Source organism: Mauremys mutica, chromosome 4, assembly GCF_020497125.1.
Source record: "Mauremys mutica isolate MM-2020 ecotype Southern chromosome 4, ASM2049712v1, whole genome shotgun sequence".
NCBI classification, from domain to species: domain Eukaryota; kingdom Metazoa; phylum Chordata; order Testudines; family Geoemydidae; genus Mauremys; species Mauremys mutica.
In genome coordinates, this window is record NC_059075.1 from 15,330,289 (window position 1) to 15,356,047 (window position 25,759).

Genomic DNA, 25,759 nt, shown 5'->3' on the forward strand with positions numbered 1-25,759 from the left:
TCATCTCTTGGCCCCCCATATCCCTCCTCTCTCTTCCCCCTTCCATATCTCTGGAACCTAAATCTCTGCCCCTGTCCCACAATAACAACCCCCTAGCTACCTCTCCCCTTTCCTCCCCATTACCCACCAAAATCCCCTTTCTATCCTCCCTCACTATCTTCACCCTCCTTGACCCATCCCTCAGGGGGACCCATCCCCCACCTCCAACACTGCCTCCTTTGAGGATTCCCAGGAACAATCTACTCCCTTCATTATTCATCCCTGTTTTACTCCAACTCTATCCTCACTCTCCAAGTCTGTCTTATCCTCCCAGCTCTCCAATTATGTTTATTTACAGTTAAGTATCAGAGGGGTAGCCGTGTTAGTCTGGTTCTGTAGAAGCAGCAAAGAATCCTGTAGTCTATAAGGTGCCACAGGATTCTTTGCTATTTACAGTTAAGCTCTTGGGCCACTAGAGGTCTCCATGTTGCACAGAGAGTTCCAGGAAAAGGTGTGGTCGCCACTCACAGGGAGATGTTGGAAGACAGCTGAGCAGGTCAAAAGTTTGTGTCAACATTTGCAATGTCAGATTCCTGTTTTTCCCACCAGGGCTACATGAAAGAAGCTCATTTAGTTGGCAGTTTGGTGCCTTTTCTTCCTCCTTAATAATCACCTGTTGTTTAAGGAGGACTATGGCTCCAGAATTTATTACATACCCCTCTCTAGTCCCCAAATCTCTCAGCCCCACCAATCTACTCCAATAACCTGCCTCTCCGTATTTCTCACTCCTTGCTCCCCTTGGCTTCAGAATCCTCCTTTCTATCCTGTCTATTTCTTCTTACTCCACACCAAGAAACCCCACCCCCATACCCAATTCTCTCCCACCATCTCCTCCTCAGCCTCAGGAATCTCCCTTTCATCAAATCTCTCATCCTCCCCTTTGCTCTCGCTCCTGACCCCAAAAAGCTTCTCCCACTCCCCGAGGTGAATGGGTTTCCACTGGCATAACAGAGAAAAACATTGCCCCTAGTCTAATTTCTCCTCCGATGGAATCCCCTCCTCAGCCCTATTTCCATGTAGCAACTCATGTTCACTTCCCTTCCCCCGAACTTCTCTACATCTGCTCTTTCTTTTGAGATGAGGTGACCTAAACCAATTGCAGCATTTAAAGTGAGGATTTTCCATATTATTCTCTATTCCTTGTTAGCACAGCTCATTTCATTACATTTATTTTTGATAGATGAGTTGTTCACTGAGAGCGTCACAAAGATACAACTCCTTCAACCAAGAGACCACAAGCAATTACCTGTGTGCCCTGCCAGTAATGACCTGGGGTCTGAGTGGGCTTGTACAGCCCATGCTGAAACATGCACTGAGACAGCTTCACTGTTCCAGTATGCAAGCTAGCTAGATTAAAGCTAGCTCGGGTAAGTGCGCAAGCTGCAGTCAGACCCCAAGATTGCAGTGTAGAAATACTTTAAGATTGTGCATTATGGTGCAGTGGTCAAAGGTGAATTTCAATGTCAACTTGCTCTCTTAGATCCTTCTGGAGTTCCTCAAAGTCCTCTGTAGCTTTGACTAACTTAAAACATTGTTAGGTCAGCAGATTTTTCAGCTTCGATATTCTCTTTCTTCCAGGTAATTTTGTTAAACAGGTTTTCAATTAGCCAGCTCTGGAGTTTGGCTTCAGTATTAAAAGATGTTCTTAAATTTTTAAACAATATCTCTTCAGCTGGAATATTTTCCAGATAGAGTAATTGGGACAGATCCTCACCTGATGTAAACCTGCCTCACTCCACAATAGTTCCATCAGTTTGCACCAGCTAAGGATCAGAGCCTTTAAATTATATGTCGTTAAACCACAGGGGGAGTGGGGTGTTTTTGTTTTTTCTCCCATCACACAATGGAGACTTTCATCAACACAGGATGCAAGAGGTTGGAGGTCGATCCCAGTATTAGGTCTCCTCCCATGTCTGTGTCTATCTTATTGTTGCCACAAAAAGTACAGTGCTTCCACAATAGGAAACACTGATGTAAGACTTCTCTAACACTTGAAAAATCAACATGATTGTTCTTAGATGCACTTTAAAATGGAGGGCAGCATTCTTTCCAGTTAATTACATTTTCAGTTCCATGCAACCCACTGCTTCTCGTTATTCACAGTAATTTACAGATATAACTCTATAGCATGCAACAAAGAACTTTTATTCTCACTCTACAGGCCCGATTCTCCAGTTCTATGCTGGTGAACCACTGGAGTTACACTGGTATAACACAGTGGGGAATCAGGCCCTTGATATGTTATCACAATAAATTCTCAGCTCAATACAGTGAGATTTCTTCAGCTTCTCTCCTATGGCTTCCTGTTGAATGCTATAGTGGCAAAGCTTACGGGGGACCCTTCCCTTGGACGTGTTGAGACCCTCCCAAAGAGAGCTGAAGGTTGCAGAATTGGGCCTCAGATTGACCAAGCCATAATTAACTGCTCATGGATTTTCTCTTTATTACACCTTTTGAGCATTACTATCTTTAGTAACTTTATTTAGAAGTAGGTGTTTGTCCGAACTGTCGCCACATGTCCACTAAGTAAATGCGAAGGTTATTTTTTTTATCCCATACCAAAACTCCTACTGAAATGCTAGCTAAGGTAGTAATTTTTAAAAGTGTCAATCATGTCAAAGCACTAGAATAGCAGCGCCATGTCCCCTTAGCCACAGAAGCATAACCTCAGGACAGATATCATTTAGATATTTCTGATGGACAGATTTCTAGGACCCATTCCCTACGTATTCAGATGATTTTGTGTTGGCACTCAATTTGTTTGAACCATTTAATTAAGCCTTCTGCTGGAAGCTCTTCTATAATGACAGTGCTGTTGCTATATATTTCTCTACACTCAGTCTCTCCTCTTGTAGTGTATGCCAAAAATATATCTGGAGAACAGAAGAAAGGAAGACCCAGGAATTCCTGGTACTTGGCATTTGTAAGCATAATTATGTGTATTGCAGAGAGCATTTGGACAAACCGATCTGCCTGGAGATGTCACAAATAAACAGGCACTCTCTCACTTCAAGAGAGCTCATAGCAAACAATTGCATCAAGAGACACAGTCAAACCACAAACGAGTTAATGTGACCGCAAATCAACCACACCTTGTTCACTGAGCTGTAGCTGATTATTGTTTAACGAGGATTCAGATCTGAGTAGAGGTAGTGAAAAAATTAAGAGTTTTTTCATGTATTTTTTGCGAAACCGTTGTCCCCTTTTTACAGTGAAAATTTTCAACCAATGATTAAGAAATGAAATCAAGAAGTTACTTCAGTTTTACACAAGGGTCTTGAGAGCAGAACATGGCCCTCTGCTATATCTCCTGTGATTGATAGAAGGATATATATATATATATATATTTAAAAAAGGATTTGTGATGCATGTCAGAGTACAACCATCCACATGCAGATTATCCCATTAACAGGTTAGCCAGGGAGCTTCGTCGTCTTACACTGGGAGGGGGCTACAGATATGCAGTGTAACCCAAAAACTGGATCGTGCTGATAAGAGAGGGCTAAAATTGCCATGTTTTGGCACCACATAGGCCCAGATGCATAACGGTACTTAGGGTCCTAAACTGCAGATTTAGGCACTTAAGTCCCAGTGTTAGGCACCACTGTGATCCACAAAACCTCTACTTGGCTGCCACCTAAACTCACTCAGTACCTAACTTTCTGCTGTAAAAAGTTCCCTCGGACCTACATTGCTGCTTGTGGCCATGCACACTGCTGCCTCACTCAACACATCTGTCTCCTGCCCACAATCTCAATGCAATCCATGAACTGGGGAAAGATAGATGGAGGAGCACCTATCTCATCCTTGAAGCCTAGATCCAGTAAACATGCTCAGACTGAGTTGGTCCTGGGATGTGGAGACCCAGGTTAAATTCCCCCCTCAGGCAGAGGGGGGAGAAAGGATTTGAACGGGGGTCTCTTATACCTCTCAGGTGTATGGTCTAACCCAGTGGTCCCCAACCTTTTTCGTCTGGCAAGCACCAGACGACGAGCCACGGAGGACCGTGGCAGCGGACGAGCATCCGCCGAAATTCCGCTGAGAAGCAGCAACGTCAATAGGCATTGCCGCCGAAATGCCACCAACAAGCGGTGTCATCCAGAGGCATCGCCATCGAAATATCGCCAAAAATCGGCAGCATTTAGGCGGCGACGCCTCTGGATGACGCAGCATGTCGGTGGCATTTCGGCAGATGCTTGTCCGCCAGCCAGTATACGGGTGCACTTAGATGCCCCGGCAGGCACCATGGCGCCTGCGGGCACCACGTTGCGGACCCCTGGTCTAACCATTAAGCTATGGCATATTCTTATGTAGGGTTCCCTCAGTCACATCTGTTGAAGCTGTTCCACTGTGTATTAATAATTAGAGTCACTGGGCCACAGAGGGAGCGAGAATGACTCTAGTGTCTGTTGGTTAGGGGACTCATTTGGACAGTAGGAGACCCACAGTTCAGTCTCCCTGACCCAGTGACCCTCTAATTGCACAGAACATGAGCTTTTAGGGATCCAGGTTGTAATGTTTTGTTTGCAATGTTACTTTTCTATCAACCAATAAGTTTGATTTCATATTATTCAGAAGACTTATAAAGTTGTTGTGTTTCACACTTGGATCACACAGACAAAGCATAAATAGGAGGCAAGGTCTGTCATGTCATCCAGAGGTAATACAGCTAGGAACTAAAATTCTTACTAGACTAACAGATTCTGTTGGAGTCCAGATTACAGAACTGTTATATTCTTGTTGCACTGTTCCTCTGTTATATATTGATTGGTCAGTGGCTGGCAACCATTAGGTATGTGTTTTGATTCAAAAGTAATGAAGAATTTTAATTTTACAGGCTGCTGTGCATTAGAACAGTGTTTCTCAAATGCAGCCACAGCAGCGTCCAAAGTATGGGCAAAGATTTGGGGGGGCAACGCAGCAGCCCCTCTCTGCAGTGCCGAGCTGTTGCTCCTGGATGCACCACCTTGGTGTTTTTGCTGATGCCACCAGCAGGGATCAGTGCCTTGCACCATGCAGTCTCCCTGGGGGCTCTGGGCAGCCCCTCTGGAGACACAGGGGGACGGCGTGCGTAGCGGTGGAGGCGGCTCTGAGCTGTGGCATTCAGTCACTAGGGCACTCCCAAGCTGCTCCCCTGCTCCTGCCTGGCTGGGGCAGGGGGATCCTGGGACTTCACAAGCAGCTGGTGAGTCCCTGATCCACTTTTCCTGGTGTGACAGGGCTCAGGCTTGGGCTAGTGGGGGCCCCTTCTTAGTGTCAGAGTGGCCACCAGCAAGAGTCGGTGGCCACCAAAAATTTGTTTTGAGAACCCCTGCACTAGGGGCTAAATACCACTCTCCTTTCTCTCGCGCACATTACGGTTTCTGCTGCATGAGTAAGACAGCAGCCCTAGGGCAAACCTGCTTGTGTCACTGAAAGTCCCCTACTTTTGATTTTCCTCTGGTCTACACCTAAAACATAGGTTGGCCTAACTATGTTGCTCAAAGGTGTGAAAAATTCCCATGCCTGAGAGTAGTTGGGCCCACATAAGCCCTAGTACTGACACCATTGACCTAACTACTGCTTCTCGAGGGGGGTGAATTTACTACAGCGAATTAAAATCCCTTCTGTCTCTGTTGCAAGGGTGTACACTACACTGCCATAGTTGCAGCACTGAAGTTGTGATTCTTGTAGAGTAGACACAGCATTACTCTTTTCTTCTGATTTCTGCTGCCTTTTAGTTCCTTAAAGACCTATGAAAAGTATAATGCAGTCATATGGACACCACACCGCAAGTGACCCTCTGGCTGCTTGATGGATGCCTCTTTGAATGAGGACTGAAGTGTGTAGGTCTGGCTCCTGATCAGTCCTTTAGTGAGATGCTGGTAAATTGATGGCTCACATCTTCCTTTAAAAATGCTCTCGTTGACAAACATTTGTTTCTCTGCCTGCCTGGCAGCTGCTGCTAAACCACCAAGAAGAACTGGAGATGGAAGCAACTGGTACGGCTAGATTGTTCACCTCCCCAGGTGGCATATGTGGACTCAGTTTGTACAGCAAGGGAGTTAAGTCCTTTTTTGTAACTGTTTAATTGACCAAGGGGCTGTCAGCTCAGTTTCATTAGGAGATTGACAACCACCATCTCAGTGTCACCTGCTCACCCGCAAAGATCCACCAGGAGTTAGGGTTTGCTCCACACAGAAGAGGCCAGGAGGTCACCTCCTATACCAGTGGACCTTGAGGAACTATCTGCTCATTGGCCCACAGTGCCTCCACATTGATGTCTGACACCTCTCCTATTTCTTTCTGCAGCTCTTGAAGAGCAAAGCTCCTGTGGCAGCTATTCTGGCAGGAGCTTCCCAGACAACCACTGCTTTCAGCACTTTTCTTGGCGGGGAGGTTCCACAGGTTAAAGAAGTATCCTGCAGGAGTTTCTGCAGGGACAGTGGGTGGCATCTTGCTTTGTCTTTCCCCAAACTTTGGGCTGGGGAAGAATCGAGTAGCATGTGGCCATCAAGCCTTATCACCTTCTCTGCACACAGGTCTGGGTCCTGCAGAGCTGCCAGGAGAGGCTGCCCCTGGGTCTGAGAGGGAGGCATGCTGCAGAGAACAGCAGGATGATGGACAAGATAGGCCTAAACAGTTGAATTTTCAGCTAACACCAAACTGGCCCGCAAAGCAGCTCCCATGGGTTTTGTGCACGAGTGTTTTTGCCTGCAAACCTCATCTGAGCATCCATGTCAAGGAGTTCAGCTACTTTGCCTACTTGATTTGCATGTGCAAACAAACCAGTGGACATGCAGTTTTGGAGACTAGTTTTCAAAATTTGGCCTAAACAGCCCTGGCCTGTCTCTAATGTCAGGTGATTCAAAAGACCGCCAGGAGACAGATGAGAAAATGTGTCTCCCAGACTGAGAATATGAAGAGTAGACAATCCAAAAACACCCTCCTCTGGGGAGGCATTACTATTATATAGCTCCTCATCACCTCACTGTTTTGATTTTTTTTTTAAACTGCATTTTTTGTTCTCTCAAAGAGCCACGATATAGCTGTCTATGCACCTTTACAAAGCAGCAATTATTTTCCTTAAAAAGAAATGGCCAAATCCTCAGCAGGTGTAAATCAGCATCGCTCCACTGACTTCATGCTACAGTAGCTGAGGATTTGGCCCAAGTCATTAAAGAAAGGCCATAGGTGCATTATAATGTTTTATTGACTAATCAAGCCTTTTACTGTTTGCAGTCTATGAATCACAAAGCTGGATTTCAACAACAGAGAAACACTGGTAACAGCGGGACACAAAATCATTTCCCTGGAGAAATGACAGAGAGAAAATGCTTCAACAATAGCTGGAATTAAGCAAGAAACAAGCTATGCAGTGGTCATCATTCAATAATTAATCCCAAGCTTAGAAGAGTTTAAAAGGGAATAAAAACTATGGCATTAGCTCACCGAGTCCATCTCCCTGTTCATGCTGGGTTGAGCCTCATCATATATTTATTAGCATTCTGCCCAATCTAATTTTAAGTGTCCCAACTGATGGGGCTGCCATCACTTCTCCCCAAGCAGATTGTACCACAGCATCCTACTACTCACTGCCAGGAAGCTTTTCCCAATATTCAGACTGAGGTTTTCCTTTGTTGTTAAGCTCTTGCATTGTTACTTATAGTTTCACTGCATTATAGAAGCCTACTGATCTCTTCCCCTCTCCCTCCATTATTTGTTCCATTGTTTTACTTTTAGTCTAACTTCTATCCCAGTAACGAGGAAGTAGCTCTTATACTATTCAATGCAACTTCCTGTTAGTTACAATGGGCCAGACTGAATCTTCCTGCAAAACTAACAGCAGGGAGGCAACAAGGGAGACAGAGTTTACAATTCAGTTTCCATCAAATCTCTCTTTGAAGAGGTTCTTTGGGGTCTATGAGATAGAAAGTGCAGGGAAGCCCCTTGAATGTGCCTTTCCTTTGTTCTCCTGTCCCCCAATCCCCGAACCATTAATTCACACCTGCATTATATGTGTATACACAGACATATATGAATGAACTGGTAATATGACATGGACTCAAAGTGCCTGCAATATGCAGGTGAGACAACGCTACCTCCATCACATAGGACCAGATTACCACCAAGATGGCCCTGCGTTTGGACAAGAGCAGCTCATGGACAAAGAGCAGCTGGCTGAAGCTGAAGCCAAGCACGACAGAGGTTATGCTGGCAGGCAGAGGAAAGCACTTTGCATTTATAGACACTGTGTGATGTCCTTTGGTTGAAGGCACATGCCGACTATTAGTCAGTTCAGTCTGCAGCTAGGAGTGCTCCTGGATTGATCACTGAAGCTAAACTCTCACATAGCAGCATACACAAGTAACACTGTCTACCATCCCTAGATGGCTAGGAGACGGTGTCCCATTCTGGTGGACAATGACCTGGCCTTCATGATATATGCCTTTGTCACCTTCTGTCCAGACTACAGACATGCATTATACCTGGTCGGGAAGTCTTTAGTCCTTAGGAAATTCCAACCAGTACAGAATGTTGAAGGATATCTTCTCAGCAACACTGGCTACCATGAATTCGTCAGACCTGTCCTCTAATTCCTACACTGGCTTCCCATAGAATATCCAGGCCAGTTCAAGGTCTTGGTCCTCATCACCAAGGCTCTCAATGGCTTGGTCCCAGTATATCTAAAACGTTGCCTAAAGCTCCAGGATGAAGAGTATGGCTGACCACTTAACTTCTCTAGCAAAATGGAACTTTCTACCATGAGGGTCAAGCTCATCTGTGTAGGACACAGAGCTTTCTCGGGGTGGTTCAAAACAGGATTAAGCAAAGTGCCCTTCTTCAACCTGCCTGCTCTAATGCAAGCACAGAGCAGCGTGTTCATATATAACCCCCTCCAACCCCCTAAACAAAAGCCTACTAAAACACTCATCTGCAGTCACAATTCCTCCCTTGGGAAGTGAGTGGATGAGAGAGAGAATGAACCACCCATGATAGCTGTTAGTCACGTTGCTTAATACCCAACTGGAAGGTGCTCAGATACAACAATGAGGAAGGCAGGGTAAGGATAGAATAGTATTCTGTGCAAACCCTGCTTATGTGAGTGGGGACCCAGACACAGAGTCATGGTTAACTGCTTCAAGCATCTAGGCCTGGTGTATCCTCCAGGATATCTGCTGCCACGTGCTTGGAGAATGCTGCCCCAATGCCACCACCCCATGAATAACCTTCACCGGTCCTAAGGCAGGCAGAGGATGCAGGGGATGCAGAGAAATTGCAGGGGATGCTGCAGGGTGGCATACTGTTATCTTCTCTATTGTCATTGTCCCCACCCTCCCAGGAGGGATCCAGCCAAGGCCTTGGAGTCTATGAAGGGACGATCCGCCTGAATATTACCATGAGCAACATCCAAATGCATATTTTAGAGGGAGCAAATAGGGAATGAAAAGAAAAAAAACCCAGTATACAGTAATCAGTGAATAGGCAATATCAAGGGTTCAGTTTATATGTAGGAACTCCAAGGAGAATGGCCAAGCATCGCTGAAAACAGTGCTTTGGTTCTTAGGACAACTGTTTCCTTCAGTGCAATGTAAGTAACTAGATCTGGGACCTGTCCTTGCACTGAACCTGAGACCTTCTCCTCTCAAGGGAATGCGATCTGTCACTTTGCCACCACTTACACACTATACAAAATTGTAATCCTCTCTGGAGAGATTAATCTACACATCCCAGTTCACATAACTGGACAGGCATTCAGGGTTCAAACAAAAGTATTTTGGAGTTGCTGTGTCTGACATATTTCTGCATCATATTGGAATTTACATTAAAACCAGATCACAAGTACACAAAACAAAACCCACGCATCTGTATTTATTAAAACAAGCTGAGATTTCCCAGTTAAATGTATATAATTTTAAATAGACAGCCCTCTGTGTTACATGCAAAACAATTTACTTGCATTAGCTTTTGACCTGGATTTGCCATTTAGAGCATTTGGACCAAATTCGTTGCATGTATAACTCCACTGAAGTCAATGGAGCAACACCAGGGTTCAATTTGGCACTTTGTTCCCACAAATCTGTATTTATTTATTTTTCTAAATTCACTCCCATTTTCCCTTTACTAATACAATTCCTTTCTCACACAGAAGTTGATCAGGGTCCTATATATGCTGGATTTTTCATATTAAAGCCTAGACTGTGAAGAGACCCTCCTCCCCTTGCAGAGACTGCTGCCTCCTTGCATCCACTAGGACACTAGCTACCCCAAAAGGAGCAGAGGGGAAGCAGAACCATGCCCCTCTTAGCCGCACTTGGCAGCAAATCTGGCCGAGCACACTGGGGGACTGCACGTGGCATCCCCTTAAAAGTTGCAGCAGTTAGCATGCTCCCCTGGCATATTTGGGAGCTCCAGCATTCAGTGTCCCCTAGTGCTCAATGCAGGGCAATGTAGTTCCACACAGCCTATTAGGTACAATTGAGCCCTTAAAGAGCAAGATTCCCAGTTCTCAGTAAGGGACTTTTTTGTCACCTACAAATAGAGAATAAGTAAATTAAAATTACACATATATGTTGTGACAAAATGGCCAATGTTGGTATGGCGGATCCTGCACTTTTCTTGGCAGGGGGCTAAGATGCCACCCCTTGTCCCTGGGGACCAAGGGCCCTGCTAGTAGCCTGGGTAGGTGGTAGAGGAGGGAAGCAGGGGAGGCATCTGGGTTTGCACCTCACTCTGAGCCCCAGCCCCTCTGAACCCCTACAGGTTTCTTACTCTTTTCCCCCTTGGGTACGGCTACCCTCAGTCCTTGATGCTAGGGGAGGGAGTCTCCCTTCCTTCTGTTCTCTGGTCTTTTCAATCTCAGCAACACACCTCCAAACTCCAGTCCTCTCTCCTTCCTCACGCAGCCTGACTGCCTGAAGCAACGGGTTTATTAGGTTCCTGACAGGGCCTTAATTGACTACAGGTACTCCAATTAACCTGTAGCAACCCTCCAGAGTCTACAGGGAACCATGTCTTAATTAGCCTAGGGCTTATATATTTCCACTCTACCACTCTCCCATTGCTCCCTGGCCCTGCTGGATCACAATATCCATAACAGTGGTTTGTTGAGATCTGAGATGGACCTTTCAATTGACACAGCGGTTGATAGTCAAAGGGATGTATTTCATCCCTCTATCATCAATGACTATCAAAACTGATGGGTGATGGTGCCAAATCTTGCTTCTGCTCCTGCTTCCATTGAAATCAAGAGGATGAAATTCTTAACTGGGTCTCTCCCTTACAGATTTTCCACTGGAAATAGGGTACATATTTTAAAGGGTGTTCTCCAGCCTCCTCATATGTATTACAAATCCAGTTATGTTCATGGATTTTTCAGAAGGGTCTTCCCTGATAGTCACTGGTAAAGATTTTACAGATGAATCTTGCAGTTTAATTTTTTTAAGTGAAAATGGTGGTGTGACGTTATTGATATAAATTGGGACCATATAGAACATGGGTTGCAACCAAGGCCCTGTAGTGGCACCAAATCTTAGGTAAAGGGGGTCATCTAAGGTGTCTAAGACCAGGTTCTGGGTTGCTGGTTAGGATTATGCTGTCTGTATGTCTGTATCATTTTGTAGTTGAAGTTATAAGTATTGGCTCTGTACTGTCTGTATTTTGTATTGTGCTCTGCTTCTGGGAAATATCCCAGACAAGCTGGTGTTAGCCCTGCCTAGCTGGCTTGATGGCCCATTAAGGACCATCAGCTACACAATTGACCCATGGAGAGAAGGCAGACACACCTTGTGACTCAGCAAAGTATGCAGGGACTTGCCCATGTGACTCCAGACTCCATTTTGCTGTAATTTTCCACAGTAAGGACAAAGAGATTCTTACACCTGGAAAAGTCTATATAAGGCTGATGCATCATCTCCATCTGGTCTTCAATCCTGCTTCTGACCTCTGGAGGGACTTTGCTACAAACTGAAGCTCTACACAAGGGACTGAATGACCCATCCCAGCGGGGGATGTATTCCAGAGACTTAATTTGAACCTGCAGTTTACTCCATCACTGCTGCAAGCCTGAACTAAGAACTTTGCCATTACTGTATGTAATTGATTCCATTTAACCAATTCTACTTCTCATCTCTACTTTTTTCCCTTTGTAAATAAACCTTTAGATTTTAGATTCTAAAGGATTGGCAACAGCGTGATTTGTGGGTAAGATCTGATGTGTATATTGACCTGGGTCTGGGGCTTGGTCCTTTGGGATCGAGAGAACCTTTTTCTTTTATTGGGGTGTTGGTTTTCATAACCATTCATCCCCAGGACGAGTGCACTGGTGGTGATGCTGGGAGACTGGAGTGTCTAAGGAAATTGCTTGTGTGACTTGTGGTTAGCCAGTGGGGTGAGACCAAAGTCCTTTTTGTCTGGCTGGTTTGGTTTGTCTTAGAGGTGGAAAAACCCCAGCCTAGGGCTGTGACTGCCCAGTTTAAGCAATTGGTCCTCATTTGGCACTCTCAGTTGGGTCCCGCCAGAATCGCTCCATCACAGGTGGTACCTCTGCTTTTACAAGAACATGACTGATCTTCAGAAGTTCCTCTGAATATTTCACTTGAATTGGCCATAGGTGCATTATAATGTACTCTAAGAACTCAATTACATATTGAGACCATTCATTTCCCAGTTAAAACTGCAAAGTTAGCACTTGACTGAAGGCTCCCTGTAGTTCTCATATTTGAAAACTAGGCTCTGCTTCACTCAAAGTTGTCTGCTGACTTACTAACCAAAGATCACAAGCTTAGAAGGAGTAAGTAGAATCTCTGGTTTAAATTATAGTCCAGGTGCTTGATCTGGGAGCCTTAAACAGCTGTTTTAATATCGAGGAAGCACAATTATTTCTAATCTTTTTACCTATGAAGCAGAAAGCTATTTAAGAAATATGGTCACAGCAGTGGCAGAATGACATGTGATTGAATTACAGTAAGGAGAGAAAGATGAACACGTGTTCCAGGAAAGGAGATGAACACTGACAATTCCAGGAAAGGAGATTATGGCAAATGAAGGGCCTTATTAGAAAATAGCCATTTTCCATACATGACAATCTTACATCAGAGCATTTACTGTCATGTAATTCATCACTGCATTTCCACCTTACATTTTGTAGGCTCCTGCAGTTGCTATGCAGAACCCCTTTGAAAATCTACAAAGGCAACCTGACAGGAACAGCTTTTAAACACTCAAAGAACCTCCCTGGAAGTTTGTGTGCCTGCAGGGTTGTTTTGTTTTTAAGTATTTATGAAACTATAAATAGGGAGCCTAATTCTTCACTGCCTTGCCCCTTGGATAGTCAATTATGCCTGTGCAAATTGAAAGAATGGGAGGAGGACCCTCAGAGGTTCTGGGTAAAGGTATGCAGAGGTCAGATTTTTTTATTGACATTTTATTTAGTAATAAAAATCTAGAAATCTCAATGTATTTTTCCCTTTTCTCCACTGTTTGTGCAGTCTAGCCAGAAATACCAAAGAGTTACGTTGTAACGGAAAGGGACACTGTCAAATTACGGACCTGATCCTGCAAACATGTAAGCACATGCTCAACTTTAAGCACATAGTAGCCCCATTGACTGGTCAGTGAACCAGGACTGCACAGGATTACCAGGGTCACCAAATCCAGTCCCCTGCTGTCGCAGGCAACCCCGTCGTATCACCCCCATTCATAAATGTTTTGAACTCCATCTTAAAACCAGTTAAGTTGCTTGCCCCCACTACTCCTATTGGAAGGCTGTTCCAGAACCTAACGGAACTGCTTATGTGCTTAAAGTACATGTGTAAAGGTTTCCATGACCAGGAGCTAAACTTGGGCCATAATTCTTTAAAAACAAAGATTTTATACAGCTGAAGCCCAGCAGAAATATTTTCTCAAATTCCAGTTAAAACCAGTTAATGTTAAACAAATAGGTATTTCCTGTAGTGTCTGAAATCCAAAGGTTTTAGAAACTAAAACTCATTATAAACAGAATGCAAGTGGCTGCCCTGGACTTTCACTTTCCAAGCTGAGAGACATACAAAGGATAAACACAGTGCAAACATCCTGACAAATACACTGGGTTTTAAAACCGCGCTCTGAAATGCAAAGATAAGGAAAAAGGGGGATTAGAAAGCTGCTAACACCACAAATACCTTTTGGATACTCTGTTCTTTTGCCCTGTGTTTTCATGTCCTGAATAATAAAAAAGGCCCCATTTATGAATGGTAAATAATGAATAATTGTACTCCAGGATATTTGTGCTTACCATGGCTACCATGGCTTACCAAGAAAGTTTATATAATCATTGCATCTCAATAACTAATCCGTAAAAACAAGCCAACATATTAATGTCTAATATTTTTAAACTGTTTGAGGAAGTTAATTCATTTTTTATTAAACTGCAAAACCACCACCACCAACAACAACAAAAACCCCTTTCCCTCTGTGAGCAGCATGGATTAGTACATATGCGATCAAAGAATTAATCAGATATGGGCCTAGGGTCTTTTATGTTTGTTCATACTTGCTGGAAATTGAAGGACCAGCTTGTGATTTCAGTGACCCCAGTGTAAATCCAGAGTAACCCTATTAACTCTGATAGAGTTATTCCATATTTACATCAGTGTCACCGGGATCAGAAAACAGGTCTGGGAAGAAATGTTCTCTTAATCAAATATTTTCCCATAAACTTTTTATTGAATTTCATGCTGTTGAAGAGCACTAGAATGGCAGCTCTGGAGATTAACATATTAATCCAAAAGTTAGGCACATCATTCGATTGTGCTGTTTGGTTTTTCTTCCTTCTCCTTGCTGTTTTATTATTGCTCTGGGTGTTCCTGGTTTGTGGCTAGCACTGCTTCTGATTTATACAATCAGCAATGAGTCATAACTCTTGTGTTTTAAATGTAATGTTGTTTTGTTTCTTTTATGCAGGGAATCACCTCCCCCACATTACTCTGACAACAATGGGCCATATCCTCAGCTGATTTATATCAGTGTATTTATGCCATTTTATATCAGCTGATCATCAGGCCCAGTATTTTTATATAATGCCGCTCTAATAATGAAATAGTTATGAGGACAAAGATGGCCAGATCCTCAGGTCCACCAGAGCTATGCTTGGTACACATGGATCATAGAAATGTAGGGCTGGAAGGGACCTTGAGAAGTCTTCAAGTCCAGCTTCCTGAACTGAGACAGGACCAAGTAAACCTAGACAATCCCTGGCAGGTGTTTGTCTAACTTGTTCTTTAAAACTTCCACTGATGGGGATTCCACAACCTCTCTTGGAAGCCTCTTCCAGAGCTTAACTACTATAGTTAGAAAGTTTTTCCTAATATCTAAATCTCCCTTGCTGCAGATTAAGTCCATTACTTCTCATCCTGCCTTCAGTGGACACGGAGAATAATTGATCACCATCCTCTTTATAACAGCCTTCAATGTATTTGAAGACTGTTATCAGGTCCCCCACCTCCAAGTCTTCTTTTCTCAAGACTAGACATACCCAGTTTTTTTTAACTATTCCTCAGAGGTCAATGAGGACATAAATATTGTTCTGTCCCCTTTCTGCCTCCCATCCACCAATCCTGGGGACAGTTCTGACCTGCACCACCCATAAACAGCGCACCAAGAGGCCATTGTGCTGGTTCGTGATCACAGGAGTGAAGCATGTTCCAGGCATATTTGGAGGTGGGAGGGGGAAAAACAGAGAGGTTTCCAGCATTGTTCCATGTCACCCTTAATTCCCCAGGCATATACACGTCACAAGGCTTTACGTCATGGTGAGCAGTCAAATGTGGCTGGATGCATTCCCTGCTGGAGTCCCTCAATACCCATCTGAATGTGGGTCAGGGGCCATCGCTCTAGAGAAGGCCCAGAGAAATGACGGACTGCTGCCTGGGGAGTGTGACCGAAGTCAGACCCATATGTAGATGGGCCCTATGTGAAAGTTGTCACTAAGACACCAGGCTAACCCCACTTAAACATTGTTAAAATATTGGAATAGGCCCTGATTTAGCAAGGTGCTGAAAACTAGGCATGTGCACATAGATGGGTAGTTCCATAGATGATAGAGTTCTTAAAGTTAGGCATGTGCTTAAGTACCTTGGCTAAGCAGAGGCTACAGACATGCCAACAAATACACACCTCAATATATGCTCCCCTTCCATGGGCCAAAATCTAAAATTGGGTTCGGCATTAACTTCCTTCAGATACTAGTTTGCCTTTGTAAGGGATTATACTTAAAGCTGCATGTCCGTCAAGGAGGTCACAGATTCTGTGACTTTCTGTGACCTCTGTGACTTCTGCAGTGGTCAGTGCAGCTGGTTCAGGGCCTGCCTGAGCCGGGCAGCCCCTGGGGAAGCAGCAGTTTGGGTGTGTGGGAGGGGTCTATGGGCTGGGGTGCCGGGTAGCGCTTACCTCAGGGGCGGGAATCCCCGGCTCTCACCGGCATGTCCCTGCAGCTCCTAGACTGAGGGGTCGGGGGCCCCTGAATGCTGTATGTGCCTGCAGGCGCTGCTCCTGCAGCTCCCACTGGCTGCAGTTCCCAGCCAATGGGAGCTGTGGAGCTGGCGATTGTGACGGGAGCAGCGCACAGAGCCCCCCTGGCTGCCCCTCCCCCTAGCAGGTGCAGTGACATGCCAGTTGGAGCCGGGTAAGGAGCTGCCAGCCCTGCCAACTCTCCCCTCCCCCTCGGCGGGGGTCTTGGGTTGCACAATGACGACCACTCACTGCCCACCCCAGCACAGGTCCCAGGCCATGTGGCGCTGCCGCCCCTCTCCCACCCCCCAGTGCCAGCAGGGGTCCCAGGCCATGCACCGCTGCCCTCCTCCCCCCCAGCACCAGCAGGGGTCCCAGTCCACCCCTGCAGCACCAGTGTCACCCCTGGACCACCACCCCCCAGAGCACCTGTGGCCCTCCGGGCCAAGTTTTAGTTAGGGGTATATAGTAAAAGTCATGGACAGGTTACAGGCCGTGAATTTTTGTTTACTGCCCATGACCTGTCCATGACTTTTACTAAAAATATCCATGACTAAAACTTAGCCTTAATTATACTGCCTTCTTTGGCATATTAAAGAGAAGTGAACTAAAACAGAAAAGGGTTACACTGACTAAGACCTGACCTAGATGAATGGATCTATAGGAGTATTGTCTTGTACTATCATATGTTTCTGAAGTGTCAGACATATGCCTAACTATTTTTACAAGCCCATCTGTTTAAAAATGAGTACAGCTGGCTAATAAACTGAAAGTGAGCTCCTGTTGTACAATTATTTGTTGTAATATAAATGTATTGATAAGAAGGCTAGAGGAAAGGCATCCATTTATCTCTACATGCTTCATTACGCCCCTGAAAGAAAGTGCGTCAGCACGCAAAAGGTCACAATAAAGTCTAACAGAGAAAGTAATAACTACGCTTGTGAGATGGCGGATGAGTAAATTTCACTCAAGCTTCCTAGGTTCCAAACATGCCCAACCAAATCTCTCAAAAGGTCCTGTGATTTGTGAAGAGCTGTACACAAACCTGCAGCAGGGTCCTCTATCCAATTTGGCTAAGCTGTGCTGGTTGGACTCCTTCCCACCAATGCCTGTTCCCTGCATGTTTATCCCTTACACAAGATTTGCATTTTATTAAAAAGATACTCTGTCAAATGGATGACTCAGCCACTGGGAACACATTTCTGCAGCACACGGGACAGGCAGTATGTCCTGTCCCCCCACCTTCTAGATGGAGGGCCCACACAAAGGATTATATGCCCCCATACAGGGAAGTTTGTCCTGAGATTCTGAGTCTCCCACTCCCATGGGCATTACTGGAGGAGGAGGGCAGCTGTGGAAGACGTATGACACCAGTGGCTTCTCTAGTGCCATTTCTTACCGTTCACTTGGCTTTGTCTCTGTTACTTTGTTTTGGTTTGCACATAATGGAGACAAGCAAATCCTTTGCTCTCATCTCGGTGAGAAGAGGAACATCAAAAAACTACGTAGAGATAAGTATTACTACTACCTAGGCAACAATACATCCCATCAGTTCCCCCCCACCCCGTCCCACAACCACCACCACCACCACCACACACACCAGCTCAGAGCCATAATGACCCATTTGTCCAGACTGCTGCTGTTCTTCATTATAAGTGTCTTACTCACTGGCCACTAGGTGGCAAAAGAAACTTTTAGTGACCTTAAAGAGGAAGGCAGTAGATGTCTGACCCAGGATTGCAAAATCTAAACTCCAGCCCCACATCTGTGGAAGGGAACTTTTATTTCCGTAACTCGTGAATGACTGTTCAAGGATATGAGTGGGGTATCGCCAGTGTATGTCTTCTCCTATTTTATTACAGTTACCCCTGCCCTAACGTTATGTCTGTGTGGTATTGTCTCATTTTGTATGGCCTGGTGTTGACGAGTGATAAGCGTAATTCTATTGGCGACAGTGTGAAGGCTGCAGTATTTGGGAACGTACACAAGTTGTGAGTCATTTATCTTTTTGTACTTTTCATTGTCTGTTTATGATTTTTTTTTTAAAGAAATCCCTGTATAAGAGCTGCACATTTTATTTGGGGTCTGTGGATTTTTCTAGCAGTGGCTTCTCTACATGCCCAACCTGTGCCTACCCCATCCACATGGCTGTTTTTGACAGTGTCGTGTCCCATTGCCTCCCCGCGGCTGAAGCCTTTCCCCACCTGAGGGAAAGACTCTGGCAGCAAGGGAAGGCACCCGGGGGGTGGGGGTGAGGAAAGCCCCAGCAGCTCCCCACTGGAAAAGGCTTTCAATGATGCATGTAGCTACACACCACATTGTGGACGCAGCCAGCTTTTCACTGTGATGTCTAACTATACATACAGTACACGCTCCCGCCTGTGGTGTGCAGTGTAGACATTGCCTAAGAGACAGTCCCTGCCCTCACGGCAGCTTACAATCAAAACAAACAGAGAGGGAAATATTAACCCAGTTTTGCAGATGGGGAACTGAAGCGTGGAGAGGTTAAGTGACTTGCCCAAGGTCACACAGGATGTCTATGGCAGAGCCAAGAAGGGCATCCAGCACTCTTTTGGGCCAGTGGCCACCTTTCCTCTCTCAATAGGGCATCTATGAACATTAAGTTTTATTAATTTGTGTAACAGAGAAATGGATACGATGTTTTTGAAAGGATCCTTCCTTATGAGCCTCTGCTAAACACAAACCCGCTCTGTGAAGGTGTTACTGTGCATATCATGGGTAATTTGTTCATCAGTTGTGATTATTAGGGAAGTATTAATCACAGGACACTAATAGTGAGAGAATCATCCATTTATAGACCCTGCCAAGACCAAATTTTGAAAGAGAGAGGCCCACTTGTACTTGCATTCTTGTTATAATACAGTTGGGCACATACACTGCTGTTTGCACATGCATTGCATGGTCTGCCAAAGCAACCACAGAACTTGTGTTCACAAGCGTGGAGGTGTAAGAACTGTGGGATCTGGCCTCTAGTGAGACAGAGTGACTGAGAACCCTTCCCATGCCACTGTATCATTTTGATGGTTGCAGCTGTAGGTCAGATCCATAAGCCCTGGAGGGTACCTCTGATCCAACTCCGAACCCTGGGAGGACAAGATTAGAAAGAAGCAAGACGAGCAGCTCTCCTCCTTACTTGCAGTCCCAGCTGAGAATTACTGGGGTTGCTATAAAATCAATCCCAGCTTCCCAGGAGCCTTGCAGCAGCAGAGACTTTGAAAGCTCTGGCTTCACTGACTGCAGAGTTCTCACTTTGGTCATGTAGTAAACAAACACCCTTCAAACAAAGATGTTAAGGTTGCCATGGAGACCCAGAATCGCTTTGATTTTGGAAGTTAATGGGTCAACTGTAACATTTTAATTAGGCTCTTCTCTGCCCGATCTCTTTCCTTTTCCCTCTACCTTTTCTACCAGCAGAATCATCACCTCTGACTGAGCTGGAGAGCTGCAGAATTAATCTGCCAAGTTCAGTATAACATTCTTCCACAAGTAACATCTGGCTCCCTAACTTTGTTCCTTGGTGAGTCGACTGTTGTCTACATGGCTGGCTACCCTTCTTCGCTGGCAGCTGTGAAACTGCATCAGTGTCTGCTTCTGATACGGGTTGCTGCTTCACAATGGCTGGTCTCGCTTGCCTTTTCCTCCTCATCTTTCATCCCGCAACTTCACCTGTTACATTGAATATTTTTCCTTTGCAAAGCAGTGCAGAGTAGGATCCCTCACTATTGAAATTTAAATGGGAGAGCCAAGCTAGCATGGCATAACAATGACAACACATGGGGATTTAACCCAGGACCTTCAGACTTAACAGCATGAGCTGCTTCCACTTGACCGAGGGAGCCAGGACTCCCTAACTGGGGCTGTAATAGACTCCTGTCCTCAGTGCATCGGTCACAGCAGGGACCTGCGACACATACCCACCACTGGATTGCAGCATGATTGTGCAGCCTTTCTTGCTGGGCAACTCTTCATTGAAGAAGGGGAGGGGGAAGCCTCCCCCCACACTACTCTTTGCATTCTGTAGAGGCTACTTGCCATTCTGAGATGGCACCTGCAGAGCTCCTACTGAAATGGGAGCCCCCCCGTAGCAACTGTGGGACAAATTTGTCCAGGAGATTTGATTAAAATAATAAAGAACACTCATTAAAATCTGAGTCCAAACACACAAGAATAAAATGAACACAACCGAGCTGTGTGATTAGATTTTAGCACTCAATAATCACAGCACTTGGGGAGTGTAAGCACCATATTATTGATGGGTTTTTAATCAGTTATAGCCTCTGCAAGTGCATTTGGGGAGTTTTAAATACCCAGATTATGGAGCTGATTTTGAGTTGTTGCTGTTCTATGCATAGAGTGGGACTTTAACATTATGAGCTATGGTGTCAAGGTAACCTCCCTAAGCATGAAAATTCCTGGCAGAAGTCCAGCTGAGCCTCCAGGGAGAGGCATGCATTTTGTGTACATTAAGGCTGACTTTTAAACCTGCAGTTTTCACAGCACTATTTGCAGAAGTGTACTGGGGAGTTAAAAAGTCAGACTAACGACAGACTACGAAACATGCTTTTGATGGGTTTGTGGGCCAATCTCACGATCTTTGCTCTCATGAGGCTGGCAGTACCGAAAGCCCAATCCACCATGTTGCCTCTGCAGGGCCGCCCAGAGGATTCAGGGGGCATGGGGGAAAGCAATTTCGGGGGCCCCTTCCATAAAAAAAAAAGTTGCAACCCTATAGAATACTGTATTCTTGTGGGGGGCCCTGTGGGACCCGGGGCCTGGGGCAAATTGCCCCACTTGCCCCGCCCTCTGGGTGGCCCTGTGCCTCTGTAAGGACAGGGGTGGCTCTAGGAATTCGGCCGCCCCAAGCACGCAGGGGGCGCGCTGCCAGTTCCGCGGCTCCGGGGGACCTCTTCCAGATGCGCCTGCGGAGGGCGCGCTGGGAGGGCGGCAGGCGGCTCCGGCGGACCTTCCGCAGTCATGCCTGCGGGAGGTCCACCCGAGCCGCGGGACCAGCGCACCCTCCGCAGTCATGCCTGCGGGAGGTCAGCTGTCCCGCGGCTCTGGTGGACCTCCCACAGGCATGACTGTGGAAGGTCCGCCGGAGCCACCTGCCGCCCTGCCGGCAAAATGCCACCCCAAGCGCGCGCTTGGCACGCTGGGGTCTGGAGCCGGCCCTGTGTAAGGATATGTCTATGCAGCAGCTGGGTGCATGTTTCCCACCTTGGGTAGACAGACACATGCTAGCTCCACTCGAGGTAGCACACTAAAAATAGCAGTGTAGCCAGGGGCAGCACAGGCGGCGGCTTGGGCTAGGTGCCAGAGTATGCACCAAAGGGGTCCAGGCAGGTGTGTTCTCAGGTGCTGAGACCAAGCTGCCACCCATGCTATCCCCCAGCTGCACTTCTATGTTTAGCAGAACCTGTGTGTGTTTATCTGAAGTGGGAAGAATGCTTCTAACTGCAGTGTAGACATACTCTAAGTGTCTATGTGTTTTATGTGACAGGCTGATCTTCCACCATTCTCATTGCTAGTACTCGGTCACTTTTTCAACCATGTGGGTAACCTGTGGTGGAAAATGTGGCCTCAGAAAGAAGAGAAAGAAAGCAACCCACCACCATGTTGCAAAATAAGCAACTAAAAAAAGATTAGTGACCTGAGGAGGATGCATGATTGACCAAGTCGCAATATGCCTGGTCACAAAGCCATCAGCCATTAGGAAATGCCAGGCATTACAGAACATGGTAGCATGTCTCCTCAGGAACTTGGCTACACATCTGTCTTCCACTCCCTATGCTCGATTCCCACAGGATAGCAGACTTGCTTCTTATCTTCAAGGTGGCTGATGGCCTGGGCCCAGCATATCTAAAAGATTGCCTAAAGCTCCAGGATGAAGTCCATTGTTGACAACCACTCTCAGGGACTATAACGGCTTATACAAAAAGAGTAAAGCTTGTCTGTTGGGCTGGGGAATGACCTATAGTGGATCTAAGGACCATCACAAACCTCACCACCCTCAGCTCCAATTATAAGGGGCACTTCTTTGACCTGCCTTTACTAATATAAATACATAGCAACAAACCCAACAAAACAGTGCACAGCACACACAATCCCCGCCATGCAGAGAGAGAGAGAGAAGGAAATGCATGTGACAGATGTTAGTGATGATGACCATACAAGAACCAATATAGAATAAAAGTTTCTTTGCCATTTTCCTGTAGGATGCCTAAGGGGGGGAGCGGGAACACTCTTGAAAAACAGTAACATTTTTCAGAGTATCAACATTTAAAGGGACTAAAGTAGACAATCGAACACGACAGTATGGTTCCAAAACTGGTTGAATTCCTTCCTGCCTTCTCAGTGGTCTGTCAACCCTTTTTAAAAATAACTTTTGGGGACAGTTTCACTATTTCTCTTAATAATTGCATTGAGGGATATAGCTTGTTTGGGAAGGAGGAGGCATTTTGGATCTGGTGTTGACCAACGGGGATGAATTAGTTGTGAATGCGAAAGTGGTCGGGAATTTGGGAGGAAGTGATCCTGAGCTCATAGAATTCAAGACGATAAGGAAAGGAGGACATGAGAACAGCAAAACAGGGACACTGGACTTCAGAAAGACAGATTTCAACCAACTCAGAGAAATAGTACGCAAGGTCCCATGGAAAGACCAATAAGGAAGACAAGGAGTCGAACAGGGATGACAGTTCCTAAAAGACGTAATACTAGAGACTCAACATCAAGCTATTGTGATGCAGAGGGAAGATAAGAGCCGCCACAGGAGGCCAATGTGGCTGCACAAGGAGCTTTTTTAACTATCTAAAAATCAAAAGGCATACATATAGGAAATGGAAGGATGTCACCCAAGGAAGTATACATGAGAATAGCACGATCATGTAGGGACAAAAATCAGGTAAGCCAAGACAAAGAATGTAAAAAGCAACAAAGTCCTGTGGCACCTTATAGACTAACAGACATATTGGAGCATAAGCTTTCTCCCCCCTTCGTTGGATGCATGTGTGTATTCAGGGGACGAGGAGCAGAGGGCGGCTGGATAGGGGGTGGGAGCCCCGGGGGGGGCCGTCAGGGAGCGGGGGTGTGGATAGGGGTCGGGGCAGTCAGAGGACGGGGGGCTGGATAGGGGGTGGGGGTCACAGGAGGTGGCAGTCAGGGGACAAGGAGCAGGGGGGTTTGGATGGGTTGGGGGTTGTGAGGGAGGCAGTCAGGGGGCAGGAAGTGGAAGGGGGCGGATAGGGGGCAGGGGCCAGGTTGTTTGGGGAGGGACAGCCTTCCCTACCTGGCCCTCCATATAGTTGCACAACCCCGATGTGGCCCTCGGGCCAAAACGTTTGCCCACCCCTGTACTACAGCAATGTATAAATATTCAATTTGTGAATACCTGGAGGATGAAGGGGTAATCACTAGCAGCCGGCACGGATTTACCAAGAACAAATCATGCCAAACCAGCTTGATTTTCTTCTTTGACAGGGTAACTGGTTTGGTGGATGGCGGGAATGCAGTGGGCATTATACCTGAACTTTAGCAAGGCTTTTCACACAGTCCCACATGACATTCTCATAAGTAAGCTGGAGAAACGCAGGCTTAGCAGAATTACCATTAAGTGGATACATTAACCATTAAGTGGTCAAACAACTGCAAACAAAGAGTGGAAGGAGGTCTTAGCTGGGGTTCCACAGGGTCAGTTCTGGGTCTGGTGTTATTTAGCGTATGTATTAATGTCAGAATAGAGAGCATACTGATCAAATTTGCAAATGACACAAAGCTGGGGGTGTTGCAAACACTCTGGAGGATAGAGCTAAAATGCAAAGGGATCTTGATTAAATTGGTGAACTGGGCTATAGACAACAAAATTAAATTCAGCAGAGACAAATGTAAGGTGCTACACTTAGGGAAGAAACAACAAATGCACAAATACAGATCGGGGGACAATTCTTATCTTATTTGACCCAGTGCATTTTGCTTCCTGCTAGAAATACTCACCACTGCTATGTATTATTTGTATTATACTAGTGCCTGGAAGGCTTAAAACCTGAGATCAGATCCCATTGTGCTAGGCATAATAAGACACAGAAGTCCCTTTCCCAAAGAGCTTATGATCTAAATAGACAAGACAGATGAAGGATGGGAGTGGATACAGAAAGACTAAGTGAGTTGCCCAAGGCCAAAGATTACGTAGAGACAGGTCTCTTGACTCTCAGTGCAATGTCCTATCCATTAGGCCATACTGTCTCTCAGTATGCCTTTTCTACCATTTCCTCTAAGGTCTTTATCTAGCCTGGCCTATCTTGACTGTGTCCAGTGATGGTCCCTTGAACACCTCCCTTGGGAGCTGATTGCAGTGCCCAGAAATTTCCCCTGTTGCTTAATTGAAAACATCTAGTTCCTTTTGTCTCAGGCAGTTGCTCCATGTCCTGCATCCTCTGAAAGTTGAATAAAGGCTTGATCCAACTCCCATTAAAGTGAGCTCTACAGTCTGAAACCTTTGAGAAGATTTTGATTTACTAGAAAGCCAGATAGATGGTCTATTCTGCAGCAGCCACTCCACCTCAGTTTTCCAGCTGGTCTTCCTCTTCTCCAACCACCTTCTGAGTTGCAGAAACTTAGCCTTCCAGCTAGGTCACTTCCAGTTCTACCCCTTCCAGGGCACTCAACATCCAAAACACGTATGAAGCTACATAAACACTTCCCATTCCTCTGGGAGTGCTACCAGGCCCCAGTTCCTGGCCACAGCCAGCCTTGTCTCCCATTGTGAGAGCTCCACATCCACACTCTCTGCCTGCTTCTCCCTCATATGGCTCAGGGCTCATCTTTTAATCCCTTCCTGGAAGCCTGCCTCCTGCTCCAGGTGTCTCCATTTGGACTAATTGGGCCTCCTGTAGCCCATTAACCCCTTCCTGCCTTGCACAGGGGCTTGTGTGCCCCATTACACTGGCAATGCTGGACACTGCTCCCTGACCTGCTGTGTAACCTTGGCCTAGTCACTTCTCCTCTCTGTGCCTGTTTTCCCCTTCCCCCCTTTTTGTCTGTTTAGATTGTAAGCTCTTTACTATGTACACCTCTACCCCGATATAACGCTGTCCTCAGGAGCCAAAAAATCTTACTGTGTTATAGGTGAAACCGCGTTATAGCGAACTCGCTTTGATCCGCCGGAGTGCGCAGCCCCGCCCCCCCGGAGTGCTGCTTTACCACATTATATCCGAATTCGTGTTATATCGGG